This window comes from Scyliorhinus torazame, chromosome 9 (assembly GCF_047496885.1).
Source record: "Scyliorhinus torazame isolate Kashiwa2021f chromosome 9, sScyTor2.1, whole genome shotgun sequence".
NCBI classification, from domain to species: Eukaryota; Metazoa; Chordata; class Chondrichthyes; order Carcharhiniformes; family Scyliorhinidae; genus Scyliorhinus; species Scyliorhinus torazame.
In genome coordinates, this window is record NC_092715.1 from 78,612,556 (window position 1) to 78,630,470 (window position 17,915).

Below are 17,915 nucleotides of genomic sequence, written 5' to 3' on the forward strand. Positions count from 1 at the left end.
AGAGAGGTTGCACTTTTGGTAGCTCCGGCCAGGATCCACATATTTTTAGGCATTTTTGTCCGCTTATTCGGGAGATCTTTGCTAGAAAATGTTCCCAACCAGTACAACAGGTTCCCCCCACACCAAATTCATACCCAAAAGGAAGGTAAAGAAACCAGGAAACCCGGAGTAGATATTCCCTCGACTGATTTGAGGGCCTCGTGAACTCCTCAATGGCCAAGATGGCGACACCAGAGCTGCAACCATCGGCTGTCCGGATTACAGTGGATATGCTCTCTGACGCGCTGGCTAAGGAATTTAATATACAATTTAAGATACACTGGTCTCAGAGAGATTATGTTAGTCGATTGAGAAAGCGTTGGGCTCGGTCCGGGTGGAGCTTGATAAAGTCGTCGGGACAGTGAAAAAATATGGTGAGATTCTGGAAGGTGTTGAGGAGGCGCTCACGAGGCATGATAAGCAGCTTGCGTCATTAGAGGCCGAGATAGCAGTAGTGGCCGATGAAAAATAAAAGGTTGAAGGCGGATGTCGACAACCTGGAAAAGGGGGAAGAGCCTCAGAGTTGAGTGCGTACCCCCCCCCCCTCCCCCCGCCCACCCACCACCACCACCCCCGCCCCGGTACTCAACCGGGCCCATCGGACACTCCGGAAGAAGTCTCGACCAAAATGCGATGATTATTTCGTTCCAGAGTTTTCAGTGAGCCAAGGAGCACTGCGGCATGAAATGGGAATGAAAGCTGATACGGATTTATCAAGTCATGGGGGCAGAGCTGGCGAGGAAGCGGGCTGCTCTCTACAGCAAGGGCGTTTGATTCGGAGTGGTGTACCCGGCTAGGTTGCGGGTCACAGGGAGGCTACGGAATTTTTATTTTGAGACACATGGGCTGGTGCAGGACTTTATTAACAAACAAAGACTGAGGTCCAATTAAACAAAAGGTGCTGTATGGGGGATTTCAAACATAGAGAACATAGAACAGTACAGCACAATACAGGCCTTCAGCCCATGATGTTGTGCTGACCATTTATCCTAATCTAAAGGTCAACATAACCTACACCCCTTCAATTTACTGTGCCTTCCATGTGCCTGTCCAAGAGTTGCTTAAATGTCCCTGATGACTCTGACACCACCCCCTCCGCTGACAGTGCATTTCACGCACCCCCACTCTCTGTGTAAAGAACCGACCTCTAACAACTCCCCTATACCTTCCTCCAATCACCTTAAAATTATGTCCCCTCGTGACAGCAATTTCCGCCTTGGGGAAAAGTCTCTGGATATCCACTCTATCCATGCCTCTCATCACCTTGTACAACTCTATCAAGTCACCTCTCTTCCTTCTTCGCTCCAGCTTTTTGTGAGGGTTGCGAGCTGAAGAGGGTGGTGTGGATATTCTGTTGTTGAAGTTTGTTTTGTGTGTAGGCACGATGGGGAAATTTCTAGGTGGTGTGGTTTATGGGTCCCTTTATCTTTTGAGGAATAGTTGATCTTCGTGCTGAGCAATGTTGTTGTCCTTTTCAATGTCCTGGTGGGAGTTACCTCACAAGCAGTGTAAATTCTGGCGAATGAGAGTGAGGTGGGAGTGGGGGAAGGGTTATCTGGCGGTGGGATTGGCTACCACCTTGGGAAGACCTTTGACCGATACCTTTTTTTTCAGAAAATATCTTATTGAGGCATTTATAATTTTAACACTTTTCAACAATAACATCCAACAGAACTCACAATGAAAATAACCATCACCGCCCCCCACCCCCCCCAAACACAAACCCCAACCAACATGGCTTATAACACACCACCAGCCCTTCCCCTCCCGCCATTGGATTTCCTACCCTCATTCGTCACTTCTATGCCTCCCCTTTCACCCTGCCCCCCAACCACTCTGCTGGCAGTCTAATTTTTCTCGAGGAAGTCGATGAACAGCTGCTACCTCCGGGTGAACTCCTGTAACGAAGCCTGAGAAACCCCGCCATGTCACTAACACAAACCCCCGACTTCAGGGGCTCCGAATCCCTCCATCCCAGCAAAATCCGTCTCCGGGCCACCAGGGAAGCAAAGGCCAAAATGTCAGCCTTTCTCACCCCCGAGGCTCCCGGGTCTTCCGACACTCCAAAGATCACCACCTCTAGACTTGGCACCACCCTCCCTTGCAGGACTTCTGACATGACGTCCGTGAATCCCTGCTAAAAGCCCCTCAGCCTCAGATACGCCCAGAACATGTGAACATGATTCGCAGGACTTCCCCCACATCGCCCACACCTGTCCTCCACCTCCTCGAAGAACCTGTTCATCCGGGCCACAGTCATATGTGCCATGTGGACCACCTTGAATTGGATCAGTCAGGCTGAGCCTGGCACATGACAAGAACGCATTAAGTCTCTGCAGGGCCTCCTCCCATGACCGATACCTTTTAAAGATTTATTTGTTTGTCCAATGGTGGAAGTGACTGATTCCAGAAGGAGGGAGGAGTGAGGAAACACCCAATTCGGCTGGTTACCTGGAACATAAATGTATTGGGTGGCCAAGTGAAGAGGTCAAGAGTTTTTTCTCATCTAAAGAACTTACACGCTGATTATGGTGTTTATGCAGGAGACGCTATTTGCAGGTGAAGGATCAGACCAGACTCCAGAGGGGGTGGGTGAGACACATGTTCCACTCGGCTACGATGGTGGAGCCTGAGATGCAGCAATTTTGATCAATAAGCGAGTGTCCCTATCAGCCACCAGAATTGTGGCGGACCCCAATCGTAAATATGTGATAGTAAGTTGGTCCTTTGCGGATACTTTGGCAGTTTTGGTATATGCAATGCCCCTAACTGGGATGATGTGGCATTTATTAAGGGTTGGTGGCCTCTATCCCTGATTCGGATACAAACCAGTTGGTCTTGGGGGGGCAGGTGGGGACATCAATTGTGTGCTGGAACTCCAGAGGGGGCGTCTGACATAGCAGAGTTTCTAGACGTTGCCCTTCCCGAAAGTAGAGGGGGAGAGTAGGGAGGAATTGGAGGCCCTTTCCCCTTTGCAAATAATATCCCTCCCTTTTTGTACACCTTGATTTACCTCAACAAAACAACTGGTCAAGGGGCTTTTCCACCCACAGACTGCACAATATTAGCCCTCCATAGTCCAGCCTAGTTTTGTTTTTAATAAACAATTTTATTGAGGTATTTTTGGCATATAAAACAATGACATTGTACAGTACTGTACAAAAATAAAAGTAAATAACGCATAGTACAAACCACAACTCCATTCTCGCAAGGACCTGCCTAAACCACTCTACTCTACCCTAGCACCCCACCACCTCCTCTCCCCCCCTGCTGACTGTTAATTCTCCACGAAGATGTCAATGAATGGCTGCCAACTCCGGGCTACCCCGATAGTGAACCTCTCAAGGCGAACTTAACTTTCTCTAGACCGAGAAAGCTCGCCATGTCCGATAGCCATACTTCGGTCTTCGGGGGACTTGAGTCCCTCCATGCCAACAGTATTCGTCGCTGGGCTACCAGGGAAGCAAAGGCCAAGACGTCGGCCTCCTTCTCCTCCTGGACTCCCGGGTCCTCCGACACCCCAAAGATTGCCACCTCAGGAGTCATTACCACCCCAGTTTTCAAAACCCGGGACATGATGTCCGCGAATCCCTGCCAGTACCCCGAGTTTAGGGCACGACCAGAACATGTGCACGTGATTAGCCGGCCCACCGGCACATCTGGCGCACTTGTCCTCCAGCCCGAAGAATTTACTCATCCGGGCCACCGTCATGTGGGCCAGGTGCACGACCTTAAACTGGATCAGACTGAGCCTGGCGCATGTTGCGGTTGTGTTTATTCTGCTCAGAGCTTCTGCCCAAATACCGTCCTCCATCTCCCCCACCCCCCGAGCTCCTCCAACACCCTCATGCTCGGGAAGCTCCCTTCCAGGAACCGATCACCCACCCTCGTAATCCCCGGCCTCCACCACAGTCGATATCCGCCGTCCATGTTCCCCGGGGCAAATCGGTGATTGCCGCTTATTGGGGTCACACCGATGCTCTCATTTCCCCTATATGCCTCCTCCACTGGCCCCAGATCCATAGAGCCGCTACCACTATAGGGCTGGTGGAGTACCGCGCCGACGGGAGCAGCTGAGGTGCCGTAACCAGGGCTGCCAAATTGATGCCCCTGCACGAAGCAGCCTCCATCTGCTCCCAAACCGACCCCAAACCCACCATCCATTTCCTTATCATCACTATGTTGGCCGCCCAGTAGTAGTTGCTAACGTTTGGCAATGCCAGCCCCCGTTCACCTCTGTTCCTTTCGAGCATCACCTTCCTCACCCGCTGGGACTTCCCTGCCCAGACAAATCCCAGGATAATTTTATTCAGCCTCTTAAAGAAGGACCTCGGGATGAAAATGGGGAGATACTGAAATATAAACAAACATCTCGGGAGAATCGTCATCTTAACAGTCTAGTGACAGCGGGAGCGTATCCCAACTCCGAACCTCCTCCCTCACTCGTTCCACCAGTCGGGACAGGTTGAGCTTATGCAACTTGCCCCAGTCCCGTGCCACCTGTATCCCCAAGTATCTGAAGCTTTCTCCTACCAGCCTGAACGGCAACCCCTTCAGCCTACTCTCCTGCCCCCTCGCCTGAATTACGAACAACTCGCTCTTAGCCATGTTCAATTTATATCCTGATACCGTCCATCCCCGCCATTGGGTCCGATACGTATAACAGCAGGTCATCTGTGTATAAAATGACTTTATGTTCCACTCCCCCCCCGGACCAGCCCTTTCCAGTCCCTTGAAGCGCTCAGAGCAATTGGCTCTATGGCCAGCACGAACAGCAGTGGGGGGAGAGGGCAACCCTGTCTTGGCCCGCGGTGCAGTCTGAAGTAATCTGATGTTGTCCTATTCGTCCTTACACTAGCCTCTGGGGCCTGATATAACAGCGTAACCCAGTCAATGAACCCCTCACCGAACCCAAACCGTCCCAGCACCTCCCACAGATAGTCCCACTCGACCCGGTCAAAAGCCTTTTCCGCATCCATAGCTACCACTATCTCTGCCTCCCTGCTCTCCGGGGCATCATAATCACATTAAGCAACCTTCTTAGATTGGCCACCAGTTGCCTACCCTTTACGAACCCGGTTTGGTCCTCCGCAATTACATCCGGTACACAGTCCTCAATTCTAGTCGCCAAGATCTTGGCCAGTAACTTAGCGTCTACGTTGATCAAAGAGATCGGCCTGTAAGACCCACAAGCCTCCGGGTCTTTATCCCGTTTCAGAATAAGCGAAATAGTGGCCTGCGACATCGTCGGGGGGTAGAACCCCTCTGTCTCTTGCCTTGTTAAAAACCCTGACCAGCGCTGGCCCCTCTATCTCGGCAAACTTTTTATAAAATTCCACCGGATACCCATCCGGCCCCGGGGCTTTACCCGACTGCATGACCTTCAGGCCCTCTAATACCTCTTCGATCCTGACCAGGGCCCCCAGTCCATCGACCAACCCCCTACCCACTCTTGGGAAGGTCAGTCCGTCCAGAAATCGCCTCATCCCCTCCGGTCCCCTGGAGGGTTCCGAAGTGTACAGCTTACTATAAAAGTCCCTAAACACCTTGTTCAGCCCTGCCGGGTCCCCCACCAGATTTCCCTCCCCATCCGCTATCCTTCCCATCTCCCTAGCCTCTTCTCTCTTCCTTAGTTGTTGCGTGAGCATTCTGCTGGCCTTCTCTCCATGCTCATATATCGCGCCTTTTGCCTTTCTAAGCTGCTCTACGGCCTTGCCTGTAGTCAGCACCCCGAACTCGGCGTGCAGCCTCTGTCGTTTCCTGAGTAACTCTGGCCTCGGGGAACCCGCGTAGCTCCTGTCCGTCCGTAAAATTTCCTTAACCAGTCGGTCCCTTTCTGCCCTATCTGTCCTGTCCCTATGAGCTCGGATTGAGATCAGCTCCCCTCTTCCCACTGCCTTCAGCGCCTCCCAGAGCACCGCTGCTGAGACTTCTCCGGTATCATTTACCTGCAGGTAATTCTGCATGCATCTCCCGAGTCTCTCATACACCGCCTCGTCCGCTAGCAATTCAACTTCCAGCCTCCATTGTGGGCGCTGAAAGCTATCCTTACAAATCTGTAGATCTACCCAGTGTGGAGCATGGTCCAATATGGCAATTGCCGAATATTCTGTCCCCACCATCCCGGCCAGCAAGTCCCTACTTATGACAAAGAAATCGATTCGGAAATACACCTCGTGAACGTGGGAGTAGTACGAAAACTCCCTCGCCAACGGCCGGCTAAATCTCCACAGATCAGCTCCCCCCATTTGCTCCATGAACCCTCTCAGTTCCTTTGCCATCGCTGGCAACCTGCCCGTTTTTGAATACGACCAATCCAGGCTCGGGTCCAGGACTGTGTTAAAGTCCCCGCCCATGATCAGTTTGCGTGAGTCCAAGACGGGGATCTTCCCACGCAACCTCCTGATAAAATCCACATCGTCCCAATTAGGGGCATACACACCAACCAAGACTACTCTCACCCCTTTGAGCTTACCCCTAACCATAACAAATCTGCCGCCCCCATCCGCAACTGTACCCTCCGCCTCAAATTGAACCCTTTTACTAATCAGGATCGCAACACCCCTTGTCTTAGCCCCGAATGAAAGACTGACTGACCCAGCCCTTCCTTAGCCTAACCTGGTCTGCCACTTTCAGGTGCGTCTCCTGCAGCATGACTACGTCCGCCTTCAGAACCCGCAAATGCGCGAACACACGCGCCCTCTTCACTGGCCAGTTTAGCCCTCTAACATTCTAGGTGATCAGCCTGGTTGGGGGGCACTTCGCCCCCTCCTTTGCCGAACAGCCATCACCTTTCCTTGGCCAGCCCCCCAGCCATTTGTCGCGCATCCTCTGGCCTGCCTCCTGGCCGGCTCCACCCATGACCTCCTCATTGTTGCCATGTCCAATTTCCATCCTCGTCAGCAGATCAAACCCCCCCCCCCCCGCGCAACACTATCCAACCACCTAATCCCTGCTCTAATCTAACTATATGAACACCCCCAACCTGGCTTTCATTGACTAGCCCACCCAGCTAGCCTGGTGGCTCCCAGCTTCGGCACCAGCACGTCTCTCACCCATTGTTCCCTTGCTCCCCTCCCCTCCCCATCCATACCACTTCCCCAAACCAGCTCTGCTTAAACAAAAACTCTGTACCAGTCAGAAACATCCCCAACAATAGTGCAATTTAAATCAAACAAAGAGATAAGAAGTACCAGGCACTCTCAGCCCTTCCCCTCCACACACAGAAAAAGATTCCCCCAAAACCCCCATCATAACCGCACCTTTTTAACTATTTTCTTTTTTATATTTTCCCCCTACCAAAACTCCAACCAAACAAGTAACCCAAAAAGGAAACATTCAAGGAAACCAGGAAAAAGAACAAGAAAAACACATGGCAACCAAAATACATCCACCTAAAAAGGTCGAAAAAATGAAATGAACGGACCCAAACATGCAGGCATCTCTCACAGCGAGAGAGAAACAAAATAGACTTAAAAGTTCTACCATGAGTACAAGAGTCCTCAGCTCAGGGCCAGCCCATGCTTCTTAACAAAGTCCATCACCTCAGGTTCCTCGAAACAGTGGTGCTGGCTCTCATACGTAACCCACAGTCGCGCAGGAAAAAGCAGCCCGAACTTCACCTTGTTCTTATACAAAATCTCCTTCACCTGCCTGTAGCCTCCCCTCCTCCTGACCACCTCAGTACTCAGGTCTTGGTAAACACGCAGGGTGCTATTGTCCCAAGTACAGCTTTGTGCGCTCTTGGCCCATTTCAGAACCCCCTCCTTGTCCAGGTACCTGTGGAACCGGATCACCATCCCTCGTGTGGGACCCCCTCGTCGCGGCTGCCTCACCAGCACTCTGTGTGCCCTGTCCACCACCGGCGGGCATGGGAACATCTCGTTCCCCAACAGCTTCTGAAACATATCCTCCACATACGTGGCAGCATCCAGCCCCTCAGCCCCCTCCGAGAGGCCAATAATTCTTACATTCTGCCGGCGAGATCGGTTGTCCAAGTCCCCAGCCTTTCCAGGAGCATCTTTTGCTGATCCCTCCGAATCTCCACGTCCGCCACCGTTTGAAAGTCGGGCTGCTCATCCACCGCCTTCTCCAGCTTCTGGAGCTTCTCAGCCTGATCGTCCAGCCTTTTTTCCAATCGGCCAATCGACTTCTGGAGCAGCTCCAAATTATCTCGCTTCAGAGCTAAAAAGCATGGCCTATAGCAGCTGCTCCATTGTAGGCTGGGCTGTCGGCGCCTTGCTCTGGACATCAGCCATATTGATCTCTCTCACAGCCTCCACCGTGCCCTTGCTTGACCACTTCTTCTGCTGTTTACGGTCCCTCAGGCTTCTTAAGTCCATACAGGTTCAGCGCCTGTGTACTGTGTATTGCTTTCCAGTTCCGCGCTCTAAAGTGCAAAAAAGTCGGGGGAGAAGGTCCAAAAGTCCGACCGAAACGGGAGCCACCAAATGTGCGACCTACTCCCTCATAGTCGCCACCGGAAGTCCATAGTCCAGCCTAGTTGATAGCCAACGTGTAGAACGTGTTTGATAATTATCTGAGGAGCAAATAGAACAATTCGGAAGACCAGAGGCCCAAACCCTACACCTGGTCCACCAGCAATGAAACAGGCTTCTTAATGACCAACCACACGCAGTGAGGAGTAGTCAGAGACCAATCCACATAAATCAATGATATTGTTGTTCACTAGAAATCGGGCGGCATTGTTAAAAAAAACTTGTGTTGTAAGCATAAATGTAGGCACAGCAGGAAGCGGCAAGGCAAAATAAAAAAAACAGCAGCAGCAAGATGAGAAACTGAAAATTGAAGATTCAAGCAAGGATAAATGCACTGGTGTTTTGCAAAACTCAAAATAACCGTTTTTCTGGGATGCCGATAGTAAAGAGATTTTTTTGCTTTGCCTTGAGACCAATGTGTTTAAATAAAATTCCAGTAACAACATGATTGTATCGGTTTCTCTGCCACAGAGACCAAACTTCCAACTGTATCTAATAAACAGGCAAAGGAGTGGTGGGGGTGGGGGGGGTGGGGAGGAAGATATGCTCACTGAGGAATAAAGACTATCCAGGAGAGGGGGGAGAAAATCTAAAAATTACTCCAGAAAACAAATTAGTAAACAATTGGGAACAAACCAAAATCCTTCAAGTGACTGGGAACGTAGAAAGTGACAAATCAACCTACTACAGGTAGTGAAGATTGGAAGCAAAGTAATGTAACATTCAAGAAACAGGGGCATTGAAAAAACTTCATTCACCCGAACGTTGATATAGTACAGATTTACAATCGAGATTTAGAACCTTTTGTAAAAAAAAACCATCAGTTTAAAAACGTCATGCCTTGATCCTTTGTAATTCACTTTTTAAAAAGGAAGATTGAGGAATGCAGACATACGAAGCTGCAATTACATTGCTTGTGCCAAATGCAATTGTAGTTTCTGTTTATATAATCCACAATGCTTAAAAAAAATGTGTACATAACCAAAACAGAAAAAAGTTATGCTAATTGAGAGAATACTGTCAAAAGTCTAACCACAAATATTCCCAATCGCTTGGTCACGTTTTACAAAAAAACATAAGCAGATGACTGTAACAGCTAGATACTGAAATCCACCTTTCGAGGATTGCAGCGTATACTAGAACTTAGAAATCCCGCTCTTAGATTTTTAAAATAAATTTAGAGTGCCTAATCATTTTTTTCCAATTTAGGGGCAATTTAACGTGGCCAATCCACCTAACCTGCGTATCTTTGGGTTGTGGGGGTGAAACCAACGCAGACATGGGGAGAATGTGCAAACTCCACACGAACAGTGACCTAGGACCGGGATTCGAACCCGGGTCCTCAGCGCCGCAGTCCCAATGCGAACCACTGGGCCACATACTGCCCTTTCCGCTTTTAGATTTGATAATGGTCACAAGTACACATTTAGAGAAATTTAGCACTTCACTCAAGCAAATCAGATATTATATGCCATCTACCTCACAGGACTGCCTCCCATGAGAATCACACCATCAGCCTCACTAATATGAATAATGTGGTGCCAATGCTGCCAAATTCTCCCCAGGAGAGGTTCCTCTGCCTGTCTCCATACAGTACAATCACCGACAAGAGCTAAATAGCTGCTGCTGCCAGAACCACTTGCCATCCCTTTAATTCTAGCCATAGGTGGATTGACCTCTGTAAAACTCAGGAATGCATTGGTGACATTACAGCAGCTACACATGCATACTTGTGCTGGTGTTGACAAATGAGTTCTATCAACAAGATAAATTGTTCACAAGGGAAATGAGTCAAATAGAAGACCCCTTTAATTAAAATATTAAACGTAGAAACATTACATTACCTGGGCCTGAGAATTTTAAACGTTTGTATTGACAATTTATTAAATGGTTAATTAGGCATTGAAACAAAAATTTCAGGATGTTAAATTAAACCATTTTGAAGATTTTAGTTTTGAGAAGATTTTAGTTTAGACGGGCAGCATGGTTGGCGCAGGCTTGGAGGGCCAAAGGGCCTGTTCCTGTGCTGTACTTTTCTTTGTTCTTGTTCTTTGGAATGGGGCGTCAGCTTGGCTTTGTTGATAGCTCTCCCCTGAAGGTCATGGGCTCAAGCTCTGCTCAAGGACCCCAACACAAAGTCCAAATTGAGACTTCAAGTGCAATGCTAATATGGAAAGGTGCCATATTTTAATTAAGAATGTAAACCAATGTGCATTTGCTTGTTCAGTTGATTGTAATTAATAATAATAATCTTTGTCAGAAGTAGGCTTACATTAACACCAATGAAGCCACCGTGAAAAGCCCCTAGTCGCCACATTCCGGCGCATGTTCGGATACATGGAGGGAGAACTCAGAATGTTCAATTCACCTAACAGCACGTCTTTCGGCACATCTGGAAGGAAACCGGAGCACCCGGAGGAAACCCACGCAGACACGGGGAGAACGTGCAGACTCTGCACCGACAGTGACCCAAGCCGGGGATCAAACCTAGGACCCTGGCGCTGTGAAGCAACAGTGCTAACCACTGTGCCGCCCAGCTCCCCTACTACGATTCAACAAGATTTTGGAATTCTCCCACGGTTTTAGACATTATTAATTCCAAAACCAACATCAAAAAAACTCAACTGGTCATTCCCATAGCTGTTTGTGGGGCCTTACTGCTGTGTTGCCTTCCATAACAGCAACCACGTTCCATAAGAGCAATTCTAAGTATGTATACGGTATACTGCTACAATTCACTCATGCAACTCTTGCAAAAAATACTTCAATAAAGTTTCTAGGGCAGCAAATAACTATGGAACCACATCCCACCAAATGACACTATGTACAAAGAGAAAACAAAAACTACATATACTGAAAAATATTCACTAAAAAAGATTTCAAACCTCGTGATTCAGATATTTCACCCCAAGTCATAATGTTCATGTCCACTGAAAATCTTCAACGACAGCTGGACTACCAAACGCTTCCCAAACACCAAATTCCACCTTAAACACTGGCTGCCAGAATCTGCAATAGGCCTCTACAGAACAAAGTATTTCCTTGACACTCTTAAATTAATGCACCAACAATCTCCTGGTAACTGCACAGCTTTGCAGTTTGAGCAGAGGATCCCTAGTGCAGAAGGAGGCCATTCAGCCCGTTGAGTCTGCACCCATCCTCTGATGGATGCACCCTACCTAGGTCCACCATCCTCCTCCCTATCCCCATAATCCCACCTAACTTGCACATCTTTGAACACTAAAGGGCAATTTAGTATAAACAATCCAACTAACCTGCACAAGTTTGACTGTGGGAGGAAACCGGAACACCTGGAGGAATCCCAAGCAGAAACAGAGAGAGCGTGCAAACTCCACACAGACAGTCACCCAAGGCTGGAATCGAACCCGGGTCCCTAGAGCTGTGAAGTTGTAGTGCTAGCCAGTGTGCCGCCCACCATGGCATGCAAATTCATCTAGCAGAAGATATTAGATGATTAGCACAGTTGTTTCACAGCACCAGAGTCCCAGATTCGATTGCGGCTTGGGTCACTGTCTGCATGTTCTCCCTGTGTATGCTTGGGTTTCCTCCGGGTGCTCCAGTTTCCTTCCACAAGTCCCGAAAGACATGCTGTTAGATAAATTGGACATTCTGAATTCTCCCTCTGTGTACCCGAACAGGTGTCGGAATGTGGCGACGAGGGGCTTTTCACAATAACTTCATTGCAGTGTTAATGTAAGCCTACTTGTGACAATAAAGATTATTTTTATTATTAGAGATTATAAATTGCATTTTCAGAAATATCTCAACAAATGGCATGGAAATTACAATTCTTGACTACTTTGTCCCTATGATTTAGATACACAGGCATTTTATTGCTAATCAGTTTCCCACCGTCTCCCCCTTTTTTTCAATCAACAATATTCCATGTAGTTTGGAGATTGGGATAACCTAATCAAGACAGCCCAGCTAATTGTTTGACCTAGTGTCTTTGAGGTGCACTTGAGTGAAACACAAGAAAACAACTCTCCAAACAACTATAATGAAAGCAGAAAATGCTGGATAAACTCAGCAGGTCTGGCTGCATCTGTGGAGAGAGAAGCAGAATTAACGTTTCGAGCGTGTATGGCTCTTCTTTAGAGTTAGAGAGGGAGAAATGTGGTGGGTTTTATACTGTTTAAGAGGGGTTGGAGCAGGTGGATTCAAATATTAACACTGTTACTCTCCACAGATGCTGACCTGTTGAGTTTTTCTAGCATTTTGTTTCTATTTCAGATTTCCAGTATTTTGCTTATATTTAAATCTCCAAACAACTTGTTTGCTCCTCCAATTCCTGTCAGATATAAACTACTCTACTTTGTGAAGCAGAGAAAAACATTTTTGAGATGCAACGGCTATTTGAAATCAGGTTTTCCCGAATGGCCACCAAATGTACTAAAGTTGCAGGAACAGGTCAATCTGAATGCAGACAGCCATAATGTATTTATCCGGCGACATGACAGGATCATATTTGCATTTGGGACTTTCATTATCAGTTATGAAGAAAAGCTCAGCAATGGCTACAGTTGCCTGCATTTAGAGTCATGGATTTCTTCACTCTGTTGCAAGCACATTTCTGTTTTATTAAATTTAGAGTACCCAATTCATTTTTCCAATTATGGGGCAATTTAGCGTGGCCAATCCACCAATCTTTGGATTGTGGGGGCAAAACCCACGCAAACACGAGGGGAATGTGCAAACTCCACACGGACAGTGACCCAGAGCCGGGATCGAACCTGGGAACTCGGCGCCGTGAGGCAGCAGGACTAACCCACTGCGCCACTGTGCTGCCCAAGCACATTTCTTCTTAACCAATCACAGGATACTCCTGACTTATGAAAAAATATGTGATCAGGACAACCTAGTATCCCAGCTACAGGAGAAGCTTTGTGCATTCAAGTGGCTCTCATGAAAAGCAAAAAAATACTTAACAGGCAGCACAGTGGTTAGCACTGCTCCCTCACAGCGCAAGGGACCAGAGTTCAATTCCAGCCTTGGGTAACTGTCTGTTTGCTCTTTCTCCCTGTGTCTGTGTGAGTTTCCTCACACCGTCCAACAATGTGGCTAGGTGGATTGGCCATGATAAAATTGCCCCTTAGTGTCCAGATGGGTTACGAGGATAAGGGGGGGGGGGGGAAATAGACCTAGATAGGCTGCTCTTTCAGAGGGTCAGTGCAGACTCAATGGGCCAAATGGCCTCCTTCTGCATTGTAGAGATTCAATGAATAAACTGGGTACTTTTTACTCACAGTCTAAATTTGAATCATCTGAGTGGCAAGAGCAAGTAACTCAATCTTCAAAAGATGCCCCAAGTAAAGAACTATTTTTCAGCATACACTCACAATACATAGCTTTGATTTCCTATGAGACAGAGTATAGATACCCTTACAAAACAGCAGTAATGTTTTTAAATTAAATATTTGCATCATTAACAATCTTTGCCATTTACCAGTAATGAATGTTCCTCCTCCCAAAAAAGTGTGCAAAATGCATTCCTTCAAGTATCTATAAGTAATAAGATAAAAAATTACAAGGGCCAGTTCTGAAACACCTCTCACTTCACAAGTGAGGATGGACAAAAAGAGAATACATACACAAACATTTTTCGGGGGGGGGGGGGGCGCGTTGGGAAGGGTGGTAGTTGATTGGAAGAACATTTTACATGACTCATCTTCATAAACATCAAATCCCAGTGAGTGATTTGAAGCACAAAAGCTATAATTCTGTACAAAAGTACTATTTATCAAGAATAGATAACCCATATTGTATTCCTGAAATGAAGCAGGACAAGCAACCCTTAATGATGAATACAGTGCTTAACCCAGCGAGATACAAAAGATTGGAAGGGGGGGGGGGCAAACCATGACTTTCAGTAATGAAACACTAACGTATAGTAATTAACCCAGGATAATTTAACATCGCCCCCCTCCCTCCCAAGTAGTACGCTGCAACACATACTTGATTTAGGCAGCTTTAACGTGGAACCACCCATCAGTTGAGAATCTCTGGTGAGCTAATTATTTACAACCACATCAGATGCACGCCCCTAACGGCAGCATCTCCAACATTATGTGTGGTTTTTCTTCCGAAAAAAAAATATATGGAGGAATTATTGCTTCTAACTCACGGGGACAAGTTCCCCCCAAAATAAAAAAAACATGGGGCATGGAGCAGTTTGCAACAGAGCAGTTCACATCTCATTGTTCACTCCGTCTGCTTTATTCCCCACCCCCTCTGCTAAAGTGCACAAAATCAATGGTACTCTTTTTATATACACATATATATAAAGGAAGAGTACGTGATAGGAGTCACACACATAAGATGCAGCACATACCCAATATATATGTATTTTTTTTTAAAACAGGCAGTGTGGAGAAAGTTTCTCGAGCAGTGAAGGGCTAAACTTCCGGGGTATGTATCGCTGCAGCGGGGGGAGGCAGCGGGAAGAGTAAATGCTATTCAGCGCAGCCGGTTTCAAGTCGCCCTTGCAGGGGAATTACTGTAGTCTGTGCAGGACTCCCTCTAACTGCACTCAGCCAGCAGGGGAAACGCGCTTTGTAAACACCGGGCCGTGCTGCATTGCCAGCTCCCGCGGCTCGGCGCTACCTTTTGCAAACCCACCCTCTCGCATTGCTTTGCACGGGGCCAGTGGCCGGGGCGGCTTTCCTGGCGCTCCTCGGTGAGCAGGCACGGCTTTCGGTATTATATAATCCCCCACAGGGTTGTAATGGGACACTCCAAAAATTTATTCTTGGGAAGACTGACAGCCGGGGTCAAGAAACAGCTGTTGAAGTTAATGCTTCTCCCTCCCACACTGTCTGACAGCAGTGGCTTGCCACAACAAAGTTGGAAGCCAGAGGCACATTTAAAGATCTGGTGCATCCGTGGTTTCTTGCACATGTAATGCGAAATATTAGTGGGTGTAATGAGCATTTATATATTGGCGTCATTAAAAGAGTGAAGCCAGCCGGAGAGCTCCATATTTGCTTTCTTATCCTGCCCTTCTGCACTAATATATATATTTTTTGGTCAGGCAAGATTTAAAAATGATGCGATTTTTTTAAAAGCAAGGAGGTTTTTGCAAAACCAAAAGTTTTCTTAAGGCGAAAAAGCAAATTAAATTGTGAAAATCGGGTTTATTTATAAATGTACATATGGTTACAATATTTAAAAAGAGCCATTCATTTATTAAAAGTTTTTTTATTTAGGCCCAACACCACCTCATTCTCCCCATCGCCCCCCACCCCCACCTTTCCAATACAAGTGACCAGGAAACCTACTCCCAGACTTAATTTATGTTGAATGATACATGATTTTTTAAAAAAGGGGTAAAATAACGCAGCTGCTGGTTTCCCCACCACCTTTCTGCTCTTTAGGTCTGCCCCTCTAAAAGGCCTATGCAGAATAATTACAGGTCAGGTGGGAGTGACTGCCTTTGACACCAAGGCGGCATTTGAGGTCAAAAGTTGGGATGTTCATTAGTGATTGCACAATGTTCAGCACCATTCACAACTCAGAAGCAACCCATGTCCATATGCATCAAGACATGGAGAGTATCCAGGCGTAGGCATTTGCCCACACTCGTGCCAGGCAATGACCATCTCCCAACAAGATAGAATCTAATTCACAATGTATGTTAATATTAAGAATGTAAATAAGGGAACTAAATATAATATCTGCAGATTTGCAGGTGACACAGCTGGGTGGGAGGGAGAGCCGTGAGGAGGATGCAGAAATGCTTCAGTGTGATTTGGACAAATTGAATGATTGGGCAACTGCATGGCAGGTGCAGTATAATGTGGATAAATGTGAAGTTATTCACTTAAGTAGCAAAAACAGGAAGGTAAATTATTATCTGAATGGCCATAAAATAGGAGTGGGGAATGTGCAATGAGACCTGGATGTCCTTACACACCAGTTACTGAAAGTAAGCATGCAGATACAGCAGGTGGTAAAAAAGGCAAATGGTGTGTTGGCCTTCATAGCGAGAGGATTCGAGTACAGGAACAGTGATGTTTTGCTGCAATTATACAGGGCCTTGGTGAATCTACACCTGGAATATTGTGTACAATTTTGGTCTCCTTATCTGACGATGGATGTTCTTGCTATGGAAGGAGTGCAGTGAAGGTTTATCAGACTGATTCCTGGGATGGCGGGACAGACTATGAGGACAGATTGAGTCGGTTAGGATTATATTTGCTGGAGTTTAGAAGAATGAGGGGGGATCTCATAGAGACCTCTAAAATTCTAATAGGACTAGACAGTAGATGTAGGGAGGATGTTCCCGGTGGCAGGGGAGTCCAGAACCCGGATCACAGTCTGCAGCTGCGGGGTAGCCATTTAGGACTGAGATGAGGCAAAATTTCTTCACCCAGAGAGTGATAAGCCTGTGGAATTTGCTACCACAGGAAGCAGTTAAGGTCAAAATATTGTCTGTTTTCACGAAGGAGTTAGATATAGGTCCTGGGACTAAAGGGATCAAAGGCTATGGGGGAAAGTGGGAACAGGTTATTAAGCTGGATGGTCAGCCATGATCATAACGAATGGAGGGGCAGGCTCGAAGGGCCTATTTTCCATGTTTCCAATCAGCTCCCTTTGACCTTCAATGGCATAAGCATCACTGAATCGCCCACTATCAACATCCTCGGGTTACCACAGACCAGAAACTTCACTGGACTAGCTATATAAAAATACTATGGCTACAAGAGCAGGTCAGAGGCTAGGAATCATGTGGCGAGTACCTCCCCACGTGACCGCCCAAAGCATATCCACCATTTACAAGGCACTAGTCCAGAGTGTAATGGAATACTCTCCTCTTGCCTGAATGAGTGCAAAGCCAACAACACTCAAGAAGCTTGACACAAAGCAACCCACTTGATTGACACCCCATCCAAAAACATTCACTCCTGCCAACACTGATGCACAGTGGCAGCAGTGTGGACCATCTACAAGATGGCGGGTGGCACTGTAGCACAGTGGTTAGCACTGTTGCTTCACAGTGCCAGGGGTCTGGGTTCGATTCCCGGCTTGAGGCACTGTCTGTGCGGAGTCTGCGCGTTCTCCCCATGTCTGTGTGGGTTTCCGCTAGGTGCTCCGGTTTCCTCCCATAGTCCAAAGATGAGCAGGTTAGGTCGATTGGCCATTCTAAATTGCCCTTAATGTCCAAAAGGATCGGTGGAATTACTGGGTTACAGGGACAGGATGGAGGTGTGGGCTTAAGTAGGGTGCTCTTTCCAAGGGCCGGTGCATACTCGGTGGGCCAAATGGCCTCCTTTTACACTGTAAATTAGATGATTCTATAAGATACACTGCAGGAACTAGCCAAGGCTCCTCAGACAGCACTTCCAAACTCATGCCCAC

At 47.4% G+C, this 17,915-nt stretch overlaps 1 protein-coding gene across 4 annotated transcripts in view; it reads right to left on the bottom strand.

Moving 5' to 3' along the window:
• The window catches only part of atg10 (ATG10 autophagy related 10 homolog (S. cerevisiae)), a 465,548-nt gene extending 450,282 nt beyond the window's left edge, over positions 1 to 15,266 (bottom strand). For 2 of the 4 annotated variants that reach the window (XM_072516193.1, XM_072516196.1), the window contains exons 1-2: positions 14,890 to 15,006; positions 14,005 to 14,060 (exon numbers count right to left, since the gene is read on the bottom strand). The gene's annotated coding sequence lies outside the window, so the exon portion shown is untranslated. Of the gene's footprint in view, positions 1 to 14,004; positions 14,061 to 14,513; positions 14,740 to 14,889; positions 15,007 to 15,176 lie in introns of those variants that run through there. The other 2 variants (XM_072516195.1, XM_072516194.1) reach the window with 2 other exon arrangements.
• Positions 15,267 to 17,915: the final 2,649 nt, after the last annotated feature.